The following is a 4998-nucleotide window of genomic DNA, read 5'->3' as shown; positions in this document are numbered from 1 at the left end:
TTATTTAATGATAAGAAAGATTAAAAAAAATTGATTAATGGTAAGAAAAAAAATAACAAGTATAGTTAGATGGCAAGTAGCTGACATGCAGCATGTGAACTAACCAATCCATAAAACATGATTATTATGAGCAATGAAGTATTTTTGTTGCTCTCTCCGACATTGTCTACTATCTATGTTATAAATGGAATAACCATTCGAATGAGTTCCAAGTCTCAAACAAGACTATTTGTGTGTGTAATATAATTGTCTGGGGTCAGTGTCAGTGCCAGGTTGAAATTGTGGGTTCAGTTGATCCCACAACTTCTTTGAGAAGCCATTCCATATAATTGTAATTTCATACAAAGCCTATTATTAAACAATGCAAACGTCACTTGAAATCATGCATTTCCCCACAGTGGTGCAGTACTGGTACTGACACTCCGTCTTGAGTAAGTGAAAATGATATACAGTGCATTACTCAAAATCAACTTTCTCCAAAGGTGGAGCACACCCATTGCTATCAGATGTCGTTGAGTTCCTGGCATTATCTTTGCTTCTTGTACCCTTCATCGATCCTTCATTTGGTGCACTCTTGGGAACATTATCTGAAATATTGACCACCTTTTGATCTTTGGGTAGCAGGGTACATTCATATCTGTTGAGTGTGGTAGCACCACCGTCCAGAGTAACTTCTTCATAATCCCTAGGTGAAAAAAAGGCATAATTTTAAGTTTATAAGTGTTAAGATTATAAATGACATAAGGCCATGAGAGTTACAGCGATCGCAGGTAGAACAGTAAGCCTACAATTATCCATCATCGGTTTTAATGAGACAAGGTTTTAACTATGATTTGTTGACTGTTGCCTATAACAAGTGACTAGTGCTTGCACAGATTATGCAGTATATCCTACAAATAAACTGCAGACCAAAGAAATATCTGCAACTAGCCAGCGGCAGAGAGGCATATAACTCTTTATAATTGCAGTTCAATCTAATACTTATCGCAATTATTATGACAAAAGATGCTACATCCTAACTCTGAAGTATTGCCATCAAATAACAGTACAACTAATTCGACTCGTTAAACCCCTAAAACGCTAGCATGCACATCGAACTCATCACCAGACACAAGAAAGATAACACAGCTTGGCAACCACCTCAATCCTATCAATACTAATGTTTAGGAGCAGCCCAGAATAGGTAAGGTGTTCAGGAGTAGAGCCCTAAGCTGAAATTGATGCCATCACTGACGCGTTCGAAGGCGCTGACAGAGTCCTCCTCCTCGATATCATTGGACCCTTTATCAAAGAGCTGCGACAGCTGCTCTTCTGTTTTCTCCTCCTCTCCCGCCTCCTCACGACTGTCCTACTTGCTAGGGCCCAACAAGGCAACAACGATGGATCCTGGTGCTCTCCTCTGGGCACAGGGGTGTAGAATCCGACAACTGGAATCAAATTAGAGAAGTCATTATCATCATACACCTTCCACATGCCTACTTGTAATTATTCTCTAGCACTTTTAAAAGATCAAGGCTTCTAAAATAACAATATGAAGGATGTGTTTATCGTTCAAGCAATCTTTTAAATCAAACCGTCATCGCCCACATGAGTAAGCACTTGGCAATGCCATTATGACACAATAACTAACTTGAAAAGAAAATAAACACATGTGTTCAATCAATCTTTTAAATCAAACCGTAGTCGCCCACATGAGTAACCACTTGGCAATTCCATTATGACACAATAACTAACTTGAAAATAAAATAAACAAATGCAAGAATTAAATTAATACAATTCTATATCCATATGTTTATGTGTAAGGAAAGTGACATTCAACTAACTGGATAATTTTTAGACAAAGAACAAGTTTAGATACAGCCTAATCAGTTATTTCACGAAAAAGAGAAAACTAAATGCAAATGACTCAAAAAGAGAATGCTTCCTGTTAGGACAAAGTCAACTTTCTCAAGCTTTCTGTTATTGAAATGAAAACACAAGTTGGTCCACGAACCATGCCATACGAAACATCTTATTCAACACACTTCCTTCCTGGAAGTGTTAACAAGTCAATATGAGTTAGAATGGAATTATTTTTTTATTTCCTTCAGTTCCGTTATATCAAACGTTAATAACACTAATTCACTCTTATCAAATGAAGCAAGGTCTCGGAAAACATTTTTTCGAAAATGGGCTCTTTATTACTTGCGCAATAGACCCGGCCTCTGCATAACTAAGATGCACACAGCCGCACACGAATCCGTTACAAAACCACACAAAAGGGTTCAAAGATGAAAACATAGTTCAAAAAACGGTAATAACAACTAGGTAGGAGGGTCTAGCCGAAGGTCACGCTGCCACCCATGTTGGGAGAAAATATCCCTCGCCGTATCCTCCAACCGTGAAGACACCTCCGTAAATAGGTCTCGGTGCTCCACACGCTGCAACGGTATCCATGAACGAAGTAAAGCTGTGCACCGGTAGATGACCTGCAAAAAGGAAGAAGAAATATTATTGAAAATCTTGTCATTTCTACATAGCCACAGCGACCAAATAATTGCAATCGCTCCCATCCTAATAAGACGTTTAAACCTAACATCCACACCATTGAGCCAGTTGCCAAATAAATTGGCAACACTACGTGGTGGGTATAAGGTAGACCCGATTTGGACGGCTGACCATATAGACCTAGCAAACTGACATTGGAAAAATAAGTGTTTAATAGTCTCGTCCTGATGACAGAAGACACACTTTTTACTTCCATGCCAGTTGCGTTTGGCAAGATTATCTTTCGTAAGAATAACCCCTCGACGAAGATACCAGGCAAAGATTTTTGTTCTCAGTGGTATCTTCATCTTCCAAACCTTCGAGTTATTATCGACCGGGATATTAGGCTGAATTAGAGCATTGTACATGGAAGCCACTGAGAATGAACCATTCCCGGTAAGATTCCAGCGAAATACATCCGGTCCCTGCGTCAATTGAACTAACTCAAGACGCTGTAACAAATCCTGCCAAGAGGCTTGTCTGGGACCGATGAGACTTCTTCTGAACTCCACATTTGGTGGGAAATTTTCCAACACCTTGGCGATAGTATCGCCTTTGTGGCGCACAATATTGTACAAAGCCGGATATTGTTCTCGGAGTGTGGTATTACCCAACCATTTATCCTCCCAGAAACGAATTTCCGATCCATCCTTTATCGAGAAAGAACCATATGGAAAGAAAAACTTCTTTGTTTCCATAAGACCAGCCCAAAAATGCGAATCTCCTGGTCTCCAAATAACCTGAGATAAAGCCTTTGAGCCAATATACTTCCTCTTAAGGAGTGTTTGCCATATGCCATCTTCGGTAAGTAGCTTATACAACCATTTACCGAGAAGTGCCCTATTCTTGATCTGGAGATCTTGAATACCAAGTCCTCCATGATCTTTGGGCCGACACAGCACACTCCATTTAGCCAGCCGATATTTACGCTTCTCGCAATCCCCTTGCCAGAAGAATCTTGATCGGAAATAATCCAACCGTTTTAAGACTCCTCTGGGAAGTTGGAAGAAAGATATCATATAGAGTACCATATTACTCAGTACCGCATTTATGAGTACTAATCTTCCTCCCAAGGACAGCAATTTACCTTTCCAACTACTTAACCTAATTTGAAGCCTTTCCTCAACCAATTTCCACTCAGCATTGGTAAGCCTCCGATAATGAATCGGAATTCCCAAGTACCTAATTGGAAATTGGCCTTGGCCACAGCCAAACAGTTCAGCATACTCTGCAACATGGTCTTGGGCTTCGCCGAAACAGAACAATTCACTTTTATGGAAATTAATTTTCAGACCCGACAAGAGCTCAAACGCAGAAAGAATTAACTTTAGGTTCCGAGCCTTGTCCATGTCGTGATCCATAAAAAGTATTGTATCGTCGGCGTATTGAAGAATGGATAGGCCTCCATCAACTAGATGAGGAATAACCCCTTCAATTTGGCCCTCAGACTTTGCACGTTCAATCAAGACAGCGAGCATATCAGCCACTTCATATTGACCGAAGCACAAAATTATGTATATTCATTTGCATTTGCAGCTTTCTTGGACTACTACCATCAAACAACTTGGACAAATTTGAAAAACAACAGAAAGATAAATGCAGTACCATTCAAACGAAGTCTGAGATGATGACTTACTCAAGAGCAAGCGGGTCTGTGCAATAAATGCAGTTAATTCGAGAGTCAATAAAATCAAATGAATTAGGGAATTAATAGAAATCATGATCAGGGAATTTACCCTGCGGACAAAAAAGTATAGGCAAAGGATAATGAATAGAAGAGCTCTCTTATAATATTATGTATCTTTTTGGTGTTTTGGGAGGAGATGGTGCTTCAAGGGTGGAACAGAATACACCCAAGAGGTTGAGAAACAACACTTGATTTTTGTTCCCGATCCTATGGAACACAGTAGGGCATATGAATGTCAGATGTCATTTCTACCATGCATAGAACTGTTCTCTACTTTTAGTGTTCTGAACTGAAGTAGTATACATACTTAGAAACCATCCATTGATTAAGATGCTACAAAAATATCCGTTCACTGATTCAGCAGTAAGTTGCTAGCTAGGCAGAGATGCACATTATTAACTTTCACAAGAGTCACTTCACCTAACGTTCACCACCAGGAGTAGGCGCTGATCGCCACACCGTGCCGCGGCGCGCGACCACTTGCTCTTTCTCCCTCCTCCTATACGCCGCGCGACCTAGGTGCCGTGGGGATGCCGGCCGCTGCGCCAGGACAAGAGGATGGCTTCGCCTCATCTCATTATCGCACTAAATCTGGTCATACGCGGGGCATGGCAGCAATGAAACACATACGGACTAACCTGACAAGTTTTGACTATGAATTGGGGTGGATCTGGTGTCGCTTTGCAACTATCCTTCTATCATAGGTACTCGTGTATTACACTTGGAAAAAAATCTAAGTACTCGGCAACCATGCGTTTTTAGTACTCTCTCGCACACGTACTTTA

The 4998-nt window shown here is 40.5% G+C and overlaps 1 long non-coding RNA gene across 1 annotated transcript; it reads right to left on the bottom strand.

Moving 5' to 3' along the window:
• Positions 1-202: 202 nt before the first annotated feature.
• On the bottom strand, positions 203-4791 carry LOC127292008 (uncharacterized). Its single transcript, XR_007844905.2, has 2 exons — positions 4132-4791; positions 203-685 (listed from the first exon to the last, which is right to left on the bottom strand). It is a non-coding gene; the product is annotated as an uncharacterized lncRNA (long non-coding RNA).
• Between the last annotated feature and the right edge of the window lie 207 nt (positions 4792-4998).

This window comes from Lolium perenne, chromosome 4 (assembly GCF_019359855.2).
Source record: "Lolium perenne isolate Kyuss_39 chromosome 4, Kyuss_2.0, whole genome shotgun sequence".
Lineage (NCBI taxonomy): Eukaryota > Viridiplantae > Streptophyta > Magnoliopsida > Poales > Poaceae > Lolium > Lolium perenne.
The sequence above is the reverse complement of the archived record's forward strand: the minus strand, read 5'-3'. Positions and strand labels throughout refer to the sequence as shown.